Source organism: Camelus bactrianus, chromosome 4, assembly GCF_048773025.1.
Source record: "Camelus bactrianus isolate YW-2024 breed Bactrian camel chromosome 4, ASM4877302v1, whole genome shotgun sequence".
Classification (NCBI taxonomy): domain Eukaryota; kingdom Metazoa; phylum Chordata; class Mammalia; order Artiodactyla; family Camelidae; genus Camelus; species Camelus bactrianus.
Window position 1 is genome coordinate 85,903,581 of NC_133542.1, and position 22,049 is coordinate 85,925,629.

The 22,049-nt window shown below is 42.3% G+C and overlaps 1 pseudogene; it reads left to right on the top strand.

Annotated features, from left to right (window-relative positions):
* Positions 1 to 532: 532 nt before the first annotated feature.
* On the top strand, positions 533 to 665 carry LOC123611990 (U1 spliceosomal RNA; annotated as a pseudogene).
* Positions 666 to 22,049: the final 21,384 nt, after the last annotated feature.

Here is a 22,049-nt window from a genome sequence, read left to right on the forward strand (position 1 = left end):
GCACACAGACTGAGTCGCCTTGTCCTCTGCTCCCAGAGTTCCCTCCGCACGTGGCCACTTTGTAATTCACACTCTGACACGTGCACCTGCGCCACGCAGCCCTGCGCTCCAGAAGCTTAAAGATGCAACCGGCTTACTTTTGATCCTCAGCGCTTAGGGCAGTGTCCAGGGAATAAAAAGATGCCTGCTGATGGAGTGGCTGAAGAGAATGTCAACTGTTTTGTCATTTACAAGGACTTCCACATTCCACATTTGTATACCTGAAGTTTCCAGAAGTTCTGCTCCTTCCAGCCTTCCTTTGGCTTTGGCTGCAACAGCCCTTCAGTTCAGCCACACGTTGACCGAAACCAGTTGTTCAGCCCAGTGGGCACTAAATTGGTTAACTGAATTTTCCACTGTTTAACCAGTTAACCTGAGACTATATCTAAATTTAAAAATCAATCATTTATAAGCATAAACAAGTCTAGAATTGCTTTGGCATCTTGGATTTTATCCTCTAAATTAATTAGAAAAATAGAATTATCTTTTAAGAAAATTCTCCTGGCAGGGGAGAGACCATGATCACAAAGGTGGTTTTCCCAGGGTGAAGCTCACACATTGCACTCTGAATGTGCTGACCCCCACAATTTCCCCAAATGTGGGAAATTCGACTGTGTAATTTGGGTGGGAGGTGGGAGGAAAAAGGAAAAAAAGAAAATTTAAAGGAAAATATTTCTGGATGTTTTGTAACCACTGAATTTTTCTAGTAAGTGCCTTTTCCAAACTCATCTATTTTGACAGCAATAAAGAAATGATTAAAAGGAGAATGCGGGGCTAGTCTACATCAGAGGTTCACAAACTGTAGCAAACCTCAGAATCACCTGAAGGCCTTGTTAAAACACAGGTGGCTGGACAGGATCTGAGAAGCCCCAGATCTAGCAAATTCCCGTGTGACAATGATGTTGCTGGTGATGGTCCAGAGACCACACACTTTGGGAACCACTGACCTGGATAGTGAATGCAACCAGTCAGTGATCTTAATGATCCAGAATCGAGTTGATCAGTTGTTTGATTTCATGTAATCAGGTTGGTGTCACTGGATAGACAAAGCCTCTATGTCCATTTGTCTTATTTCTTTTCCTCGTCAACAGGAAAGCATGCCTTTACTTGATGGACACACCGAATTAGTAGGATGGCAGGAGAGTGTAGTGGTGAACAGTCAGCTCTCAACAAACAGAAGCAGCCCTGAGTTGTGGCACTTGCCTCCCATGACGTAAATCCCCTGCTGTGGCCAATGTCATGCCACCAGCATGAACTCCCGGGCCAGAGGCTGCTGGGAAGAGACACCCACCTTGGGAGCAGCAGGTGCTTTAAATCAGACGAGGCTCCGCTCTGTTACCTACTAGCCACTTACCCTCTAGGCGGGTTGTTGCATTTCTTTAAGCCCAGTTTTCTTGTCTGTAAAACAGAGAAGGAACGCTCCTGGGGCTGCTGGGTGGACTGTGGAAGCCTGCTATGGGCCCCTGGCATGCTGGCACTCCTCGGGTGGCAGATGTGATGTTAAAGGGATGAGGGTCCTGACTGCTCTCAGGCAGCCGTCTTCTGTAAGAATGCTACTGAGAGCTGAAACCGCTCCTCAGTCTCTCTCGTATGAAACTTCCTGCGGATGTTCCTGTGGTCTGTGCTTATGAGATGTGATTACTTAATTTGCTTTAAGAGTCTGTTCAACAACCAGTTTCAGCTCTGCTGGCACAGCGTTAATTGCTTTGAAAAGTTTGCACTGAATGTCCCATTTATGCCTCTCATTTCTATCTGCCTCACTGACTCGGTTTTTTGTTCTACCACCTAGAAGATTTCATCTTCTGGGTCAACCATCATAAGAATGGTTGGGGTCTTTTAAAGCCATTTATTCCCTGCCTTTTTTTGGGGGGGAGGGGTAAATCCATAATCTAAACATTGCTCTGCTGTTTGGATTATAAATCATCCTGCATTCCTTCCACACAACAGCATGCTAAGGGGTTGGCAACTTGCAAGCGGTTAAAAGTAGGCATGGGATTTATAATTGCAAAAAAAAAAAAAAAAATCCTGGAAACAACTCAAAGGGCCAACAATAGGGGATTGGTTAAGTCAACTCTGTATAGCCACAGGATGCCAACTATGCAGCAATTAAAAATGACATTTGTGAAGTGTTTCTAAGAATATAAGAAAATGCTATGATTTGTTCTATGATGAAACAGTATACACACACAGACATAGTATAAAATAAATGTATATGCACCAAACAATAAAAATATAGTAGTGAACTCATTTTAAAGACTCCTCTACAGTAAAAGCATTTTGAGTAGTTAACAAAATTTTTAATACTCTGTAATAGTTCTCAGTCCATGGTGTCATGGTTTCTCTGTGATCGTCTGCAGCTCTGCCAGGTTTCACAAGACCTTGTTGCTAAAAAGATGGCAGCTTCAGTCACTCATTTGACAACAGTATAATTTGTCCATCTTCTGGGCCAGGACTATGCTAAGTGCGAGGAAAAAAAGGTCCCTGCCCTCAGGGACTTTGCATCCTAATGGGACTACAACTGTCATCAAGTATTGCAGACATTTTCTTAAGGAGAAAAATTTCAGAGAACCATGAACATTTCAAATGGGTAAACCTATCAGCACATACAAGAGGGATCAATACCATAGAAGCAAACCCCAAGCCTGCCCGGGTCCAGATTACACAGCTGTAACCTGCCCTCTGTGGAATTAACTGAAGAAATCGCAGCTAAAACTGAACAGGCATGTAGGGAGAACGCTCCTGCCCTGCCGTGTATCATCAATTACTCCAAACAGGAATAGACATATACCTGCATCTCTGACAGGAAGGAATCCAGCTGGAGAGAGAAAACCTCTCTGCCTTGGGGCAGCCCAGCCTATCAGAGACTGCAGCAGCCCAACCGATGAGAAGCCTCCACACTTGAATTCCCAGCTTCCTGCAGTGGACTCTTTGGTTCTTACAGCCCCTCCCAACTCCGCCCTTTCCCTTTAAAAGCAAACTCTCCTTCCTTGTTCTTTAGTTTTGCCTATGGCCCACCATAGCTCAAATGCCTCAAATTGCAATTCCTCTGACTATTCCGGAGCAAACTTGCATTTGGGGATGAAGTAACTGGCTATTGTGTTATTAAGGTGACGTATTCTCAGAGACAGGAAACCTCCAGGCACACACAGACCAAATAAAATAGCAATTGGAGGGGCTGGACGGGGATTTGTCCCTGTGGCTCCCTGTATCTCTCAGTTCCCCAAACTGCTGGTTAAACATAGATTGGGGAGTTTTCATCTACTGGCAACAAAAATGCCTTTAAGTGGTAGATGCATTCAACTCACTGACACCCTGGGGGAGAAACAGAAGAACGCTCTTCTCTCTTGGATTCAGGTGAGCAAGCTGTTTGTCCCCTTTTGAACTCAAGATAAAAAAAAAAAAATGCAAATTGTAAACAAACAAATAAGAACAGAATTGTCTAGAAGACCACTTAGGAAAATGTGGCCGACATGGAAGTTTGAGATGTTTTCACAAATACAGGCAGACCTCTTTTTATTGTACTTAGCTTTATTGTACATCACAGATACTGTATTTTACAAATTGAAGTTTTTGTTGCCACCCTGCATTGAGAAGTCTAGGCATGCCATTTTTCCAACAGCATTTGCTCACTTTGTGTCTCTGTGTTGCATTTTAGTAATTCTCACAATATTTCACTTTTTCATTATTGTTACATTGTTATAGTGATCTGTGATCGGTGACTAATGTTACTAAGATGACTCACTGAGGGCTCAGATGATGGTTAGCATTTTTTTTAATAGAGGCGCTGGGAATTGAACCCAGGACATGCTAAGCATGTGCTCTACCACTCAGCTATACTCATCCACCAATAGTTAGCATTTTTTAGCAATAAAGTATTGTTTTAGTTAAGGTATGTACATTACTTTTTTAGATGTAGTGCGGTTGCACACTTAATAAACTACAGCATAGTGCAAACATAATTTTAACATGCACTGGGAATCCAAAAATTTGTGTAACTCACTTTATTACAATATTTACTTTTTTGCAGTGGTCTGGGACTGAACCCACAATGTCTCCGAGGTATGCCTATACAAGATTAAAAGCTTAAAGAAAATAAGTACTTTTAAAGGAGTCTTAGATTCTAAAGAACAACTACATCAGTCAGGATAGGTCTAGGTTTTGCTGTGGCAACAATGAGCCTGAAAATCCCAGTGGCTTAAACATCAATGGGTTTTTTTTTTACTCGTGCTACATGTGCATCCCTAGTTGGCAGGGGCCCTCAAGGACCCAGGTTGACGGAGGTTGCACACATTTCCACAGACAGGAAAAGGTGAAACGGTGAACCACTAAAGCTTCTGCCTGAAAAAGACGCATGTCATTTTTGCTTTTTTTTTTTTTTTTTTTTTGGCCAATGTAAGTCACATGGCTACACCTAATTTAAGAATGAAAGAATGCCATACTAGCCCAAAGACTGACTTCATAAAAAATGATAATCCTTCAGAACGATATTTTTAAGAACTGGAAATCTAGTTCAGCTACCTTTAATGGTCCGTATGTTTTCATTTTTAGCAGATCTTTCCCAACACTTTCATTGTCTTAACCAGGCACTTGATTACTGCACAGAGAAGTGGAGTCTAATTACCCTCCCCTTGAATCTAGGCTGGTTTTAGTAAACTGCTTGACCAACAGAACATGGCAGAAGTAATGTTCTGGGGCTTCTGAGGTTAAGGCTCAAGATGTCTGCAGCTCACCCAGGTCCTGTGATGGGCAGTGCCCGGGCCAACTTGGGGTGCACATAAAGCAGGAGGATTTTTCCCTTGGAGCCCTGAGCTGCCATGTAACCAGTCCAATTACCTTGAAGTCACCATGCTGGGCAGTCCACATGGGGGGACCACATGGAGAGGCCCAGAGACTACCCAAGAAAGAAATGCTCCCAGCTGGTTACTCCTGTGGTTTGAATCTTTGGAGAAATGTATTTCTGCCTTCTAAATGTTGCGTGGAGTTGTAAGTATCCCTGGGAGGAATAATACATCTAACTGAGTTCTTCAGGCTCTAATTCCTGAGAGTGAACGAGTGGATCTGGGAGGAATAGAAGTCTTGGTTCTCCAAGGGCAGGGAGAAGTGAGAAATAGTTTTGAAGCCTGAGTTATTGCCTGGGGTGGGATGTTTTTGTGTGGTAGGAGCCAGTAATTGGCATAAGAATGAAGCCCGCCTAAGAGTAAGGTCCCCGGAGGACCTCCCACCTTCCCCCTGCCACCCCGTGCGTAGGACCACCCTGAGCTGGCAGCAGGGTGGGCTCTGAGCAGATTCAAGATGGATCATAGATTCAGCCTTGTCTTCTGGAAACCCCCAGTCACCCTGTGAAAGCTGTTGGGGTCTTTCAAGGAGAAATAGTACATAGCAACCTTCTTCCCGACCCAAGCTGTCAACAAATTGAGAAGAAAAAAAAAAATCTCCCCAAATGTGGGGGAACTGGGGACTGGAACTTCACGTTTGTTCTGATAAAGCTGATGATGGAGGATGCAGCTTCACATTTTGTGGCCTCGCAGACTTACTCTATGGATCCCAGAATTAGGCAGAATTTCTCACCTAGTCACAGAGAGTATTGGAAGCTGGTGGGACCCCAACTGTAGACAAAACCAAAATATGGAGAAGCACAGGAAAACACATACTTCCTGTGGACATTTGAAAGAAAAGAGAGAGCGACTGAAATGAGTAAGCCCAATGTATTTCTCCCCAGTTTACCCAAAAGCTAAGTTCTCCCGTCACCCTAAAAAGGCAAGGGAAAAAGACCTCAGTCCTTGTCCTACCTGAAAGGGAAGAACGCAGAGGGGAGACGAAATCGTTGTGCAGTGAAAGATTTTAAAGGTTTTATTAGCAAAGGGAAAGTACACCTCCAAGAACGGGAGGCAGGCTGATCCAAAGGATAGCAGTGGTCTTTGCCCCCTTCTCTTATGCCCTCTATTCAAGGTGATCTCTTGATTGATGGACGGCTCTAGCCCCTGGAAGGCTTAGTCATGCTCGTCCCCTTTTGCGCATGTCCTTACCCACGATGCACACAGAGAGATCCACGGTGAGGCCTAAACCACAATGCTAATTATATTACAATGAGCACCGGGTCATGTCTGGTTAGGTCCTTGTCGCTGCCGCGCAGGTGCAGCCATTGGGTCCTAACTGGTTTCTGGCGGACACTCATTTAGAGGAAGTAAAGCCCCTTAATGCTCAAAGCGGGAATACTGCCATCTTCGAGACCATCTTCCCTCTCCTCCACCTACCTGCCCAGTGCCCCCACTTATCTAACTACCTAACACTTCTACATCCCTGGGTGGAGTAAACAAAAAGGCAGAGAGAGACCAGAAGAATTATACTAACTGAGCGCCCTCCATGAGGAAGAAAACAGTAAGAATGGGGAAGGAGAATCTCCCCCGGTTGGTGGAGTAGGTGGTCGCCTTCACGGTGGGTACAGGCCTTTGCCCCTAGCAACACAGAGCCGAAGCCATCACGTTGGTCTTGAGACCTGAAATACAGGTCCACCAGATCTTGTGCTTGCATCTCATTTCATGTCAGCAAGCATTTATTAGACGCCTGCTATCAACATGACCCTTGGATGATGATACTAACTGGACGGACCTGCAGTCCTGGGGGTACAGGGTAAGCTGTTGTAACCCAAAGCCCTTCATACACAAGCTCGAGGCCAGACACTGTAACCAGGTTCTGGAAAAAGGAGATGAGTAGGACCTACCGTTAAAGAGCTATGTACTGTCTGTGAGTGAGACAGACAAGCAGAGAGCCATAGTATATGCTGGAGGCTTGACCACAGCTTCACAAAAGTAAAGAGGCAATCAGGGGTGAGAGAAAGGGCCCAGGGGCGGTGAGGGCTGAGTCAAGTCTTGAAAGAAGAGTGTGCATTTTCCAAGTTGGGGAACAGCTGTAGGAAGGCATGGAAGTAGGAGAGAGCAAGTCATGTGCCCAGACTACAGTAGGCTCCCTCCTTCCACAGTGTCAGGCATTCCTGCCGTCGCTTTCAGGGATTCGATGTTGAAGGGGACAGGTGCAGTCCCTGCCCGAGGGAAATCTGTTGTCCCACTCTATAAAAGAGACAGTAGAGGGAAGCAAGACTGGAAAGGTGGGCAGAGGCCAGATCATGGAAGGTCTTGTGCATCGTGCCATGGAGGTTGGAGTTTCCCAAAGCCTGTTCCCAGTTCATTATTGCCCACTTGATGCCACAGAAACGGGCTTGTGCTGGGAATGACCACACGCCCCCTCAGGCTCCAGTGACCCTGCTCATGGTGATGGCAAACAGGGTGTGCAACAAAGCAACAGCCTGTCATGTGCCAGAAATACAAGGAGTGTTTTCATCTTTTTTCCCCCAAGTCAAGCCATAATGATGATTACTGAAAACACTAGTGAAAAATAAACCAAAATTAAAACAAGCATTTGTACCATTATTACTCTTAACACTGAAATACAGTATGTGAATATTTGAGGAAATCTTTTGAAAGTACCATAAGAATTAAAATAAAGTCTCGGAGTGTCTTCCTGGCCAACAGAGAAAGAAAGAAACAAATAAGGATGGAGTTTATAATTGATTCCCAAGATCTGAGCAAACTTCTAACTTCCAGGATTCTGCAATTTTTTCCCTTTTCTTAAGCTCCAAAAATGTTTCGATTGCTCTGGAAGAGAGTTTATTGGAGAAATTTAAAGAGGGAAACACTGATTTTATTGGACATCTGTATACTTTAGGCTTGGTGCTACAGCCTGTGAGAAAAGTAAATTGTCTCTTTAATTAATATTTAATTTTTTAAGTTTAATGGATAAAATTTTATTACACTCAAATTAAATATGTTCTTAAAAGTAAAGTTCCAGTCCGTTTAGCTTTTTGTAAGAGGAAAAGGGACGCTCTTCACTGAATAAGTAAATCTGAAACAATAGTGGGGAATGTATTGCGTAAGCCTTTTATGAGTGTAAGTCTTTGTGTAAATTTCAACATTTTTCAAGGGGTAGAATCTTTCTTTAAAAAAGAGAAAACTTATTCCCTTCTGATTTGGGACACAAAGATAACAATGGGAATCCGTGTTGTTTGCCTGGAAATGTACTCTTTGGCATAAGGGCCCCTCTGTTGTGGCTTTTTTCAAGCTTTGGGGATGGGGAAAGAGTGGGTCTTTGAGGTTCTCATCCCAGTTATAAAGCCAAAGACACAGACATGACTGCATTGAGTCACAAAGACTTCCCGGATCCTGTGGTAGTCATTAGAATTCTTCACAAATCTTCCGCCTTTCTTTCTGAGCTCAGGGCACGTTGGAAAGCCTCTGTGAAGTGAGGTGTGGCCGGGGGACTTGCTTTGGCCAATGAAATGTGGAACTCCAAGAGCTAGTGTGTGACCCACCACGTTCGCATCCCCACACAGCCGCATATGCCCCGTGGAGGCAGGCGGCAAGATGCCTCTGCGACCGAGCTCATTCCACGAGGAGATCCTTTCAGGAAGAGCTAAAGTTGTTGTGTTCGACCTGGGAGTTGTTTGTGATTCTAGTGTAGAGGGCCTCTGCCGACTGACAGCTGTCCACGATGTCACCAGCATGGAGCGCGGCAAGATGGTGGCTGGAAAGAATGCTCCCTCCCCAGAAACTCCCACCCCGGGGGAGAAAGAGAGACGGGAAAACAATTATGAGGTAGCAGATAGCCACAGCTGGATGGTAAATCCAACCTCAGGGGAACTCCAGAGCAAAGGAAAAGTGGTGAGAGATGCTTCTTTCCTGTAACACATGAAGGGAAAAGACAGAAAAACCTCTCTTACATCATCAGTTACAATCTGACCTGTACTTAACTATGGTCTTCGCTATTTACAGTGAATGGATGGAATTGATTATATGCTTGATATTTTACTGGATATATTTAAGCATTTCTGTGAAAACTCCAGTTTCAGGATGGCAAACAGGAGTCGTGTTTTGAATCAACTCCAATAGATAAGTCGTGGCTGCCTGGCATTTTATTTGAGAAAGATCCTGCATCCCAGCTTGAGAGCAGAGTGATGTGATCAGTTAGCAATGCCTGTCTTGTGTTTAGGAGAGGGGAGTTCATAAAAAAAAAAAAAAAAAAAAAAGTACCACTTCCCAACTTCCTTACCTAGCTGAAATGGAAGAATTATTGAACAGCTTATCATGACTTCCCACCCAAAAAAGAATGGAATGGCCTGGAAAACTGACATCTACAAACCATGGCATATGCACCTGGGGAATAACAGAGCTATCCACCCCTCAAAGTGCAACATAATAGTAAATAAGGTAACACGTGTGAAGAAGAAAAACATACACCACCTTGGTTGTCCTGTCTTAATGCTAAGTACCTGTGGTTGAGAATAGGCTAAGCCGCTGTAACAAAAGACCCCAAATACAGTGGCATTATTTCTCTTTTACAAAACAGTCCATGAGCCACTGGTCTAGGAAAAGAGATGATCGCTAATGAGCAAAGATCATCTCCACTCATAGTCCATTGGCCCCAGCTTGGTCTATGATCGTAACTGGATTCAAGGGAATCTGGAAACTGTAATTTTTAGCTAGGCAGCCATGTGCTCAACTTCACCTCGGGGAGTTCAATTACTAAAAGGAAGAAAGGAGAATGTATACTGGGAGGAGTCAGCAGCCTCCATCATTTCTATAGGAGAAGGGAGAGACCAATTTACACTGCAGAATTCAGGGAACCTCTTCCCGAAAGAAGGAATGGTAATAGCAATAAAGGACCTAAACTGGTAGAAAAGACAGGAGAGAGCCTAAAATATAACATTTCCTAGAATTTCCCCTTTGCTAACACCAGTAATAGGACATATCAACCACGTGCACCTCCTGATATGATGCCCCAAGAAGGCGCACCATCACCTTTTATCCTTACCCAAAATGCGTAACATCACTCTAGTCATGAGAAAATATTACATAAGCCCAGAGTGAGGACAATTTACACACTAGCTGGCCAAGACTCTTCAAAAGTGCCAAGATCACAAAAGAGAAGGAAAGACTGAGGAACTGGCCCAGATTGGAGGAGATAAGGAGACAGAACAAATGTGGGACTGAGGACCAGAAAAAGGAAATTAGTGGGAAAAACTGAAATCAAATGAGGTGTGTAGATTAGTGACTGGTGTTTTATCAACATTCATTTCCTGGTGTTGCTAGCTGGGCTGTGGATACACAGATGTTTAAGGAGAACTGGGTGAATACTATGTGGGAACATGTTACTATTTGTGTAAATTTTCTATTAGTCTAAAATTATTTCAAAATGGAAAGTTTAAAAAAAAAAAGTCTCTGTTGTGGTTATAGCAACACATCTCACCTGCAAGGCTGATGAAGGGCATGGAGTGAGAAGACCAGCCATCTCTTCTCCTTTCTGGACTATTCTAAAGCCATTTCCCACATCTCCATGCCTTTATTTGCTCCTCAACTCCAGGTCTGATTATCCCGTTGCCCCACTTGGAACCCAGCATCAGTTTCCCATTGCCTGGTGGATTAAACCCACCCCCTTTACAGCAGTCTACAAGCCCTGAATCATCTAGCCCAAACCTGCTTCTCCATCCTCAACTCCTGCCACTTCCAAGCATTCATTCTCCACTCACACCCCACAGCACTTCTCACATATTTTCAAATATTCCATTTCTAACCCCATCTCCTGGAATTCACACTTACTGTTCTGACTACCTGGAGTGCCTCCTTTGCTTGCTGGTGAATTCCTATGTTTCTTTAAAGACTCAGCCTAAACATGACCTCCCTTCCAACACCATCTATCATTGTAGCAGTATTGTTTCCCAGCAACCCTGGTTTTTTCAACTCTAATCGCTCTCGTTATTGATACTGTGATTCATCTACCTTCATGGTCAGATATCGTGCTTGGTTCTTGGAGAGCAAGACAAAGGACAGAACCTCTGCTTCTTAGAAGCTCCTTCTGGGGTGAGTGAGCCAACAGTGTGATCCACTTACAAGAGAAGTCAACACAGTAGTTTTTTTTTAGTCAGAGGAAATCAGGGGAGATTATTCATGAGTTGGATCTTAAAGGATGAATGAGGACTCCCAACTTTCCATTGAAAGGGCAGTTCTTTCCACATCTTACTGCTCTGCTTCTCCATCTATTCAAGGTCTATCTGAGCCATCGAGTTCAATTACCAGTTCAACACAATTCAACGACTTCCCTATGCAGTCTTTTAGGAAAAGCATGAGCATTCATGATAAAAGTTGACCCATTCATGCTTAAATATGTGTGGTGTCCTCAAAAGTATAGGAGACAGATAACTACTTGTCTTGACTTTAGTTACCAATAGGTTGGAAATTCTTTTCAAAGCAAGTGTTACAGATGATCAAAACATTTAGACTTCAAAGAAAGTTGCAATGAAATAGACTTCACAATTTTCAAAATAACTACCTAAGGATGATTTTTAAAAAACTTGTTAGTGTTAATGTTGAACCGAGAGTTTTTATTAATTGTGCTTACTCCCATGGTTCTCAAACTGTGTGTCAAAGCACCCAAGGGTGCTACAGTCAACACCAAGAACATGACAGAATACTGTAATTTTTGAGGGAAATGCAGAGCTGCTTGACATCTGTCAGACATAGAACGAACTGCTAGCTTAAGGGAATTCACAGTTTCAACATCAAATTGTATTACATTCCTCTTGATGATTCCATATCTTTGCAAAACTGGGTTTTCAATGGTTTCTGTGACTTAAAAGAAAAAAAAAACAGTACTGCATGAAAACAAATGTGGATGAAGAGATGAGGGGGCGGTGGCCAATCTGATTCGAAGATCTGAGAAGTTACACAGTGCCAACAGGCACACACATCCCGGTGGTAACTGTGGTTATTAAAGAATGAAATAAAATTATTTTCTTCTTTCCATGTATGTGTTTTATTTTTTTCAAATAGCTACTAAGTTGCTAGGACATAAATATGGTCAAGGTGTTTGGACTCACTTCATAAAAGGAACTACTGGATATTTCTTTTGGTCTAGAGAGCAGTTAAAAAAATTACTGGGAAATTAAGGGAGTCGGGAACTGAGAAAGTCTGGGAACTTCTGGTCTACGGTGTCACTGAGTTGAGAGTAATGTCGCTCTTTTTATAGCTGCTTCGTATGCAGGCCCCTGAATATTTTGGATTCTGAGGACTTCGTGGACCTTCAAGTGTAAAGACAGAAACAAAAAGACCTAACAGAAGAAAGTCCTTGTGTTACTAAAGGCCATGGAGAGGACCTGTTTCAGGAGTTTGGGCTTCACTGGTGGGTCCTTGCAACATAAAATGTGCCCATTCTACAGATTCAGATGCCACCTAAGAGGCTTATCAGGAGGACGTGACAATGGATTGGACTACTTTGCTCTATTTGTGGCAAAACAAATAGGCGGGCCAGTTGGGCAGGCGGGTTTGAGGTTGCTTTCTGTCGCTGATTATGATACAGTGGATTTATTTTTCTAATTGTTCTTGGCATGAAATGACTTGCCGCGTTCAGGTTCAAACTCACCACCTTGACCTCATTAGCACTATGATCACTGTGATTACTGCGATCTTAACCAGATAAAGCTGCCAGCTCTTCTTTAAAGCTACCTCTGCTGTGCAATTAAACCCGCCGATTAAGTCGTGAGTGAGCCTCGTTAGCCCCAGGAAAGAATCCACAATGGGGATGGAGGAGAAGGAGGAGACAGTGCTAAGAGCATTTATCTCAGCAACAGTGAGTTAAGAACACTACCTTTTTTTTCCTATAAAAGTCAAAAAAGGCAAAATTGCAACTTCAACAAGATAGCTGACTCAAAAAAAGTTTCCTGATGCAGTCAAAAATCTTTTTTTACCAATACACAAATACAATTTGCAACTGAAGAATCTGTGCTCTGACAGCTTTTAAAACTGAAAGACATATTCAATAATTTTTCAGAATGCACCTAAGTAGTCCGGTTAATATAAATATATCATTTTGCACCCTGGGGTGCCCCACTATATGGAGCGATTTAGTTGTTCATTAGAATCATAGTCAGTCTTCCATTCAACATATTTATTGCAAACCTGCCATATTCCAGGCACTGCTCAAGGCCACACTGCATGCGGGCAAATCTGGGTTTTGGGGAAAAGCATGACTCCAAATGGATTAGCCTCATCTTTCTTGCCAGTAACGAGAATGTAGGGAATTACACTGTGGTGACTTACACAGTACCCCCTGCAGATCAGGGAAGGCCATTTTCCCCACGAGGCCGAATGACACGCGGATTGGGCTATGGCAGAAAGGCTATGTTCCTCCTTGGCGTAGAGGGATCTGTCCAAGTATCATGAGTGCTTGTCATGAGTGAGCACAACTGATGAATTGTAAGATTGTCCAAATGTTCTTTCTTTCTTGGAGCCACATCCTGTTTCTCAAGATTGAGGCAGCAAATTCAATGGAGAGCTCATAATTTAAGATGCTCCAGGCTTTTTTGCATGTGTTCACATTAAAAGAAATAGGGATTTAAGAATAAATGGTATCATCTAAGAATTACCTTTAACCCCTTGTAAAGTAAATGAAGTAGACGCCGTTATAGCAGATCATGGGGACCTAGAATTGGCTTTCTTAAACTAGCAGCTGGGTTAATATAACACTCTTCACGGTATCAAGAGGAAAGTACTTGGATACTTTCCAGCTGTACTAGCGAAGCTTGTTTGGATTGTAGCGATAGGAAACCCCAACCTGAATGACTCAAGTAAAAAGGTAACGTATCTGGTCACACAGCTGAAAAGTCAATGGAAAGAGCAGGCTTCAGGCGAGACACAGTGCCACCAGGATCCACCTGTCTTCCCCCATCCCTCGATTTCACTCCCTCGGGGCTGCTGTACCCCTCAACATCTATGCTCTGCAAGATGGCAGCAGCAACTCCAGGTAGCCTTCTGTGTAGTTCAATTCCAGCACACAAAAAAGCAGAAAGTCTCAGCAAAAGACTCTCATGCTCCATCAGTGCCAAATGGATCACGTGCCCATACCCGAGCCAATTACTCTGGCCAGAGAAAGGCATTGCTCTGGTGGGCTTTGGCCTAGGTAACGTGCTCCAGCTCTGAGCCAGGACTGGCCCTCCCCAAAGTGCTGGGTTGATGGCGAACGGTAAATACTACACAAACAGGGGATGGAAGTTGACGTATGGTTATTCAAGGAAGGATAAACGGTGGCAGGAAGCCAAGATCCGCTTCAAAACAAAACTCATCTTTTCCAAGGAAGAGCATGTCGTGGAAGATACCATCACGGACCGGAGCATCTATGAAGTTTATGTTGTAAAACACCAGCCCTGCCTCAGATGATCAGGTGTGAAGAAAACAGTGACAGGACCCAAGCACCAGGAAGCGTCTGACAGCCAGCAATCTTGGTGGGAAAAATCTACTGATTTCCATGATTTCCAATACTCCCACCATGGCCAATTTCAAGCTACCAGTATGGTGCCATTGACTGTGGATTTGGGAAAAGACGCACACAGTCAGTCCTCATGAGCTGGTATGAGAAGGCACGAATACATTCAAGCTGACTCTAGCACACCACTGAGACGAAGGGATGTTCACAAGAGTTTCTGCAAACTTAGTATCTTACTTATGCCACCAAAGTGATGGGCAAAATCCCTCAAAACTTAGTAAATTAAGGCAGATATGAAAGTTTGGATGGGGAGAGGGGACGTTATAAGAGAGAGCTTTGTCACTTGGTCAAAACTATATGTATTTTTAGCTACTTTTGAAGGAAACCATGTGGATTCATCATTGGTTGGTCATATAGCCACATTAAAATAGCCTTCTTCACTCTAAATAAAATTTCGGAGAAAAACAGCAATTATGTAGCCACAATCCCTTCTGTCCCCCTGAACTGCTGCTCAGTCGAGCATTTCTGCTCACATGTCCCCCGAGATGTCACTTACTCCTCAGGGTGGTCTCCTAGGCTCAAAATTTTTTCTGGCCACAGAAGAAACGTCTGTTTGTTGATATTTTTCTAGACTGCTAATTACACGAACCCTATGATTTTCCACTCTGGTGAATGAACAAAAACAAGGTTCACAGTTGACGTTGCAACTCAGAACACTGGTGACTTGTGAACGAGGAAATAACCACAATGGCTGAGACTAAGGTAAAACTCTCACTAAGAAAAAAAATCTCAAACGTTTAGGTTTGCTCTTGGCAGTCAGCTGCTCCAACTGCACACCAAGTAGAAATGGTATGACAGGCCCTCAGGTTTATTTTGGGAATAAGCATAAATTCCCCTTTCAAATTTCTCTGGAAAACCAACTTGCTGTGGCACGATGTGTGTCCAGATCTCGCCCACTGGACTTAGGGGTAGGGCTGACCACTGGAAAAAAGCAACTTCCCTCAGACTGCTTCTTCTTCTGTCCTGTTGGGACCTGTGTTGGGGACATCTGGGTCATAAACACAAATCAGTCAAGACTGATTGACAGAAAGAATACATCATTGGAAAAAAAAATTTTTTTCATGACTTTACCCCTCTTCTTTCAACAAAGAAGCATACAATTTGGTGTGTTGTCCAAACACACAGCCAAATGTATGCTTTTGCATTTCAAATCCCAGAGCTTCAAAACACTGAAAAATCACCCTATTCTTCCTCAAATAGCTAAGGAGTCACACAACTTACAGTAGCTAAGCTGCAGATTTACTGAAAAAAAAAAAAGAGAAATATTTAGTTTATATCAAAATGCCATCTTGGGGAAGGACTTGAATTGAAATCCTTTTTACCTACTAAAGGCAGGATATCAATAAGCTTCTCAATAAGTCAAACTATCTAATACAACCATCTCAGCTCTCCCAGAGAATTCAATCTCCCAAAGTATTATTATTATTAATTGGAATAATAACTTTTATTTCAGGCTTCTTTCGTGCCAGGCACTAGGCTATACTTTTTACAAGTACTCTTTAAAGGGTGGTTAAAGTATCTTCACTCTCACAACTCCATGAGGTAAGTTCTATTGTCCCCATTTCAGAGATAAAGAAACCAAGACTTAAAATATTCAATGGTCATAAATTTAGTACATGGTAGATCCAAAGGCTAAAATGAGTTAATCATACTGACTCCTACTGAATCTCCAAGTCAATGAGACAAAACCTGCAAAGTACATAAAAGAGAGAAAATGAAGGAAAGATATTTGAAGGCAGCACAACTACAAATATGCAAACTGAACTGCTGGATTTAGAATAGCAATAATTAACATTTGTACAGCAAGTTAGAATTTGCAAAACATTTTCATATACGTTTGATCTTCACGGAAGTTATGGAAAGCAGAAAAAAAATCTGTGACTCTCATTTATAGAGGTGATTCTCAGTACATAGAGGCAAAGGCTCAGGAAATGGTTTGTAAAAACAGATCATCTCTCTGCTTCTCCAGACCAGCAGAAAACATAAAGAACTTCTCAGTTCATTTTCAAATCAAAGATAGCTATAAAATCCAATAAAGACAGACAGATGAATATTATAGACTAATTTCACTGATAAATTCTAAATACAATATCTCTGAACTGGTATAAATGCAGTGATTCTAAATAAAGTATTTGCAAGTAGAATCCAGCAGGATATAAAATTATTACAAGCCATGACTCCCTAGGGCATATTCGGAGAATTCAAGGATGGTTCAACAGAAGGAACTCTCTCAACATAATATATTATAGCAAAAAATTAGAGTAGAAAAAGCACGTGATAATGTCAGCCTCCTAAACAGACGTTTTATAAAACTCAGTAGCCATTTCTAATAAATTAAAGGGGGAAATGCATGACCCTGCTATTCAGTGCCTCGCACCACATCCTACCTTGCACAGCTCATCCTCAAGTATTTGTTAAGTTGAGTACACGTGCTCTAAAACGAGAGAACAAATAAGATGTCTTAGGTTCACTTTTAACCAAATATAAAGGGGCAGATACTTTATATAACTGACATGTGTAGACATTTTGTCTGTATGGAAATAACAGGCAGCAACCGTGCTCAGCCCTCCCCATCACAGCCACCTGTCTGTAGACACCCAGCTCTACCGCTAAGCAACTCAATGGTCAATGACAGTTGGGTCAGGCCAAAGTCTAATAGCCATAACCAGAAGGCTCTCTTTCCTATTTCATGGGTTGATGAAGCCTTAATCAGGCCATAGGGTGGGTCATTTCTTATTAGAGGGCACACCAGCACCCTCCACAGTCATGGTCCCTGAAATCTAAAATCTTGGGCAGTAGTGAGAATGGCAGTGACAACCTTTCTTCTCTAACGGGGAGTGGCGACAGCCCCTACTATCCAGCTCCGCTCAGATCACGCTTCACCCAGCCACGAAACAAGGGCAGGTGCCCCATCGTCACAATAGCAACCGTGCAGCAGAGTCACGAGCCAGTCCCCAGGGGTACGTGCACAAAGCCGGTTTTAAGGACACCGATGCCTGTCCACATGCGGACGTGGCTGCTGGGCTGGAAGAATTAAGAGAGCACGGTCTCATGCACAGATGCTTTACGCTGAAGTTAAAGACGGAACACATCCTTGTGCTGTCTTTCCGAGGGGTGCGGGGAATGGACAGGGTGGCCGCTCCGGACAAGACTTGAGCTGAAGCCCAAGCTGCCTTTGGGGATCTCCTTAGCTCATCAGGGTGCTGAATAACTGGGAAGAGCATTAAGAATCAAATAAGCAGTGTTTTTGCACCTCTTCTCCTCCTTCCCGAAGTCACAGAAGAAATACAGTCACCCAGAAAGGTCTACCTGATCTGTAACTTTTATTTCAAAATGCTGAACAAGAAAACTCTCCAGGTGTTTCTGAGACCTGCAGAAAGGAAGTTGATTATCAGTAGCTAATTGTTGTGCTAATGATCAACGTTTTACAAAAATTAAATTCTTTATTTTCTAAATACAGCGGGATTTTCAAAACTTAAAACTAAGCAGGGAGGAATCCCTCAGAGTGACCTGAGAGGCTGCCTCCCAGGCTTAAGTCCTCAGAAAGTCTGCTGAGTAAAACATGATTCAAAGAAAGAAAGAAAGAAAGAAAGAAAGAAAGAAAGAAAGAAAGAAAGAAAGAAAGAAAGAAAGAAAGAAAGAAAGAAAGAAAAGAGAAAGAAAGAAAAACTAAGCAAAGAACCTTCACTCTCATAGTTCAAGACTATTACTTTTGTGGAGTCCAGCTGAAATACAAGATTTACTTCACCTTATGCTTTATTTTTTTCACATATAATCTTTTTATATGTAAAAATGAGGGTTCTTTAGTGAGTTTGGGCACTATGTAGAATTTTGGACCAACCCATGTGGCAGCATGCCTGTACCAGCTGGTGCATTTCAGTCACTAACTCTTGTGTGTATCCTCAGATATTTGGTTAGTTGGGTCAAAATTGCAGACGCCATTTTAAACTGCATGACCCAAGTGTTTTCGCTTAGCAATATTACAGCTCTAAAAAGGCATGGATTCATAAAAATGAATCCTTAAACTCCTATGTGCTTTTATTTAGCCAATTTAATTAAAATATACTTACATGTATAAAACGTCCCCAGAAGCAATTTTTTTTTTTAATTTTGAGAACTGGATGTTGCAAAATAAAGTAAATACTTCAAGAACTCTCCATCAATTAATTATAGTCTAATACGGAGTGAAATTATTTTTCCGTTAGAAAACCAATTAATTTACCTTAAATGTTTCCATGTGCTAAGTTCCTCCCTAGCAGATTTAATGTATCTGAAATATACTCTTGTATTTATTTTTAAAAGTATCTCAAAGACACAAAGCTTCACTAAAATTCCATTCAGAAGAGGCCCTTTGTAGGGGGGCAGTATTTTCTGTGCTTAGAGAGGAAGCAGTATTTTTGTCCTGGACTTTGAAGTCTCAGCTAATGTAAAAGATTAATACTAATTATTGGAGTCTGTTCTTGGTTTGTCTTTTCCAAACCACGAGAGCCCCGCCTATATATATATTCTATCCACGGACACATTTACACAATACTGTACATTTACGGAGTTCAAAAATCAAGGCGAGTGGAGAGGCAATCAAGAGATAACCAAATGGAATGAATCCAACTTTAAGTGTTCGCTTCAACTCTCATGAATTCGAGAGCAGAATGGTCCAGTTTTGGGTGCATCCACGATGGAAAATAAGCCCAAGTTGCATGAGAAAAAAAATCTTGCAAAAGTAAAACAGCCCATGTGTGAAAAGTTTAAAACAACAAGTGAGAGGAAGTTATAAGTTATCTGAGGGAAAAAATATTATGATCACCATACGCATAATAGTCTTTCATTCGTATAATCTATTTCCCCTTCAAACATCCCACAAGTTATACACAAATGAGCGCTGAGTAGAGCTTAGCACTCGTACTTTCAGCAAATATTTGGGCACCTCGTATTATGTACACTCTGATAAAGGGAATGCAGGAATAAATAGGGAGTTTTTCTTAAGGGATGCCCGGCAGATAAATTCATAATCATCACACGACGTGATAATTTACTGTACCCTGAGAAATGAGAGAGGAAAGAGAAGATAGCTCACTCTGGGATGAAGAGATGGCGTCAGAGGAGAAATGAACTGCGTTGGACACGGATGAGGATGCATTAAAGAAGGAAATAAAAAATTATCACCCTGGGGTCAGCCCTTAAGTGAAGAGCAGAGGGATCTTAATGGCCACAGGAAATGAGGAACTCTGTCTTTACGTCCTAGTCAAGGGCAAACGCAGTGCTGAGAAATGGTGGTGACAAATAGATTTATGGACGTGAGAGAAGAGCGATGGCTGGGGACTTGGATGACAGGGTTATGGACTGTGGAGTCGGGCGATATAAGTCCAGACAGAGTTGAGGATGACAGTCTTCTTTTCCCTTCAGTAAAGTGCATGACCACGGAGACACACTGACTGAGATTTTAGCTTGGCAGCCCTTAGATGTGGCCCTTAGATCTTTGGCATCAATAAAATATTCAGGATACATATTCCACATGTAGACCTTTGTAACAATTATCTTAGCTATTAAACAAGAAGAAATGAAAGAGACCTTTCACACAGTGTCCAGAATGAGAATGACATCCCTTTTAAGGTTGTAAATTCTCCATAAATTTGGTTTTGAAATTTTGCTTTCATCTCGCAAGCTTCTGTCAAAATACAAAACACCTAATATGACTCAATAATTCCATTTCTACTAGGGTGTTCAGAGTTTATGGCAACATTATTTATGATGCTAAAGTAGTCAAAACAGCCAAGATAGAGGACAAATGAGAAATGTTTAATTAAATTTTGGCTAGCCGTTTGATCAGATAGTATGTCGTCATTTAAAAATTATCTTACATTTAAATATATGAGAAATTGTCCATAATGTGAAGGGAACAGAAGCTTACGGACTATACACATCTTTTGGTCCCACTTTTGTAATATCAAAAGCAACAGCCCCATGGCCAACAACGATTCTCTCTAATCAGTGCAATTATGGGTGAATTTTATTTTCGTCCTTATATATACTTTCCTTTCATCATTTAATTTTTCTGTGATTAACACTTACTTCACAATCAGAGAAATGCTTTCCATTTGTAATTAACCGAAAAATTAACTGGATAATAATTAACGAAAATATGTGTGTTCAAAGCTCTACTTGCAAAAGAACCCTGGAACTCCAGGGACACACGTTCATTTTCGGGAGTTTTGCAGCCTCCATACTAGGTTTTGACACTAGCACTGGTTAGGGCATGGTACACGCCATCAGGAGAAAGATCTTCCTCTTCTCACGTGCTGAGGAAACAGCTTATTTGTGATAGACAATGAGGAGATGAAGATGAGATGGATGAGGGTCCACCAACCTGTTCCTCGAGTCACGGGAGGACCGTTACAATCAGACCAAGTGACATGAATTTCCCCCTACAAACTGATGAAAAACATTTCCATTTAATGGACTAAAAACAGTCCTGCACAACTCAGGAGGTGGCTTCAGACCACCTGTAGCAATGGCAAAACTGCTTTGGTAATTTGGGGGAAGGCCACAAGTACATTCTAAGACGAATTTGACAAAGAAAACCCTGACTTTGGAGCTAAAAACAAATGAAATGCCACAGAGGGAACCATCTCTAAGTTGGGAATTGTTCAGGAAAGGGAATTAGAAAAAGGAGGAAGAAGAGGGAGAAGTGAGAAGGAGAAAAGATTGTTCATTACCCAAAATCGTGATTATTTTGCACAGTGAACAAAAATCAACAAAGGAGGAAAAAAAATTTTAAGAGTTGGAGCGAAAAATGAAAATGACAGAAATAGCTACCTGTAACAGCCAGGGGACCAGGGAATCTAGATCATTAGACAGAAGTTTGACAGAGGCATGGAATTTTTTCAGAAATCAACAACAACAACAACAAAAAAAAACCAGAATCAAATTCTATGCATTCGGTTTCATTCCTGAGCCTTTAAAATGCTCTGTCCAAAATAAAATTTACTGCACTTGCCAACTTTTAATGGTGTTCCTGAGGCCAAGCGTGATCAAAGTTGGCTCTCTCCTGGTAGCTGGAAGCCAAAAGCAGGTTCTGAAAATGACACACAAAGCTGAAAGCCTCTGGGCAGAAGAGGTGGTCCCCAGCTCCCTCCCAGGGAGGAGCGCAGACATCTGGCAGCCACGCTGGCCCCGGAGCGAGGCGGCTGGGAACGGCGGAGCCACGTGCAGAGGGTTCCAGGCGAACCTCCCGAGGAGAGGGCAGTGGGACGGGGCAGAGCTGCGTATCTGGACACACTGGTTTACGGCTCGCAGAGGGTCCCGAGGTAGCTGCCGCTCTCCCAGAAAGCAAAGGGCCACGGCCTCCAAATGGAAAAGAGCTGCTCTTCTCTGAGAAATCTCATTTAAGACCTAAAATCTGACTAAACTGGTGCCCTTGTTGTCAACAAAACCTGTATTCATCATCTTCCTCCATAGACTTTTTTAATCACCTTTTTTTTTTTTTTGCAAATACCAAGTAAGAACCATAAAAAGCATTAGAATCATTTTTTTAAAGTATTTTAATAATTTTTTCAAATCATCATTTGGGGTGATTTTACTGTCATTGTAAATGATCCTCCCCACGCTCACGTCTCCTGCAGGGCTGACGGCCCCTAGCAGCTTCC